The following is a 1,496-nucleotide window of genomic DNA, read 5'->3' on the forward strand; positions in this document are numbered from 1 at the left end:
CCTAATACACTGACGGTGAGTAGAGGGTTTTTGACAAACCCAAGGCCAGTGTGGCCGATGATTTGTGGTGTTATGGAGTCTCCTGTGTGGTCTGCGAGACTCAAGAGGTCAGTGGTATTAATTTCGCGATGCGACATGAGAGGGAAGCCTTTTTTCAACAACCCATCGACCAAGAGTGTGGTCCACCCTACACGATCTGCCCGTTGCGAAACGACGCAGCAGTGCTGGAAGACCGGGCAAGCAATAGGGCGATTCAGGGCTCTGCACGTGTAATCACTTAGCATGCAATGGGCGCTGCATGTTTTGCCGATGTGTTCCAAGTTTCAATTATTGAATTGAAGTATCCATTGAGATATGATGCCACGCGTGAAGGGTTCAAATGGCAGTTTTCAGCGAGAGTTGAAGTCAAAACGGGGGCAAAATATGAACCCGAAACCCTACAAGACCGCTGTTTGGCCAAAAATGTCGCATAAAACCGGCAAAAAAAAACTATACAGTACAGTAGCTAGATTATTTAGCCAAGCAAATTGATAAGTCTCCCGTCTATAATAACAAATATAGACGTCCTTTAACTGAGTGGCGTGTCGTGAGCCTTATTGAGAATGTGGTATCTCAAATCCTCATCATGAGGAACCACAATTCGTGGTGTATCCGTTGAATCGGTGCAATAATATAGCAAACCGTTATTCAACGAATATCGGTGCAATCGTGCGCGCAATCTTGATGACAATTTCTTGTCCGAGTTTCCAAACTCCTTACTCCCTAGAGCCCATAGCAACGCTGCACACATCCCATTCCCGTATACGCGGTGCGGATCAAATCCATCACAGACGACGTTATTGTTGTAACATGAGCAAGCTCATAGTCTGGTCTGCATGATAACGCATCAGCTAAAGCATTGTGCTTTTCCGGCTTATACTTCACCTCAAAGTTTATTTCGCAAAGAGGGATAGCCATCTAGCCATCCTTTGCGAGAGGTGGGGCGACTGAGGCGCAGTGCGTAGTGATGCATGATCTGTATAGATCACAAACGGTTTGGGTCGAGCAGGCGGACCAAGAACTTGACAAGTGCATACTTCATCGCAAGTAGCTCCTTGTCATGAAATGAGTAGTTCCTCTCTGCAGCTTTGAGCTGTCGAGGTTCGAACGCGATCACCCGATCTCGCCGCTCGGCGTCTTTTTGCAGCGGTGCACAGCCGATGACAACGTCCGAAGCGTCACAGACGACGCTGAAAGAACGATCAGAAGCTGACAGCGTCAGTATTGGTGCATGGAGGAGGCTGTCTTTGACCCCGTCAAAAGTCTCCTGATGTTCGGTGTTCCGACACCATTCCGCATCCTTTTAAGGAGATTGGATAATGGTCGGGCCATTTCTGCGTAGTTTACGCTGTACTTGTGCAAGTAGTTGACAAGACCAAGCCACTAACGCAAGTCCTTGTGGTTCTTTGGAACCGGCCAGTCTACAATGGCCTTGACCTTAGCGGGATCCGCTCGAA

This window comes from Plasmopara halstedii, assembly GCF_900000015.1.
Source record: "Plasmopara halstedii genome assembly, contig: Scaffold_247, whole genome shotgun sequence".
NCBI classification, from domain to species: Eukaryota; Oomycota; class Peronosporomycetes; order Peronosporales; family Peronosporaceae; genus Plasmopara; species Plasmopara halstedii.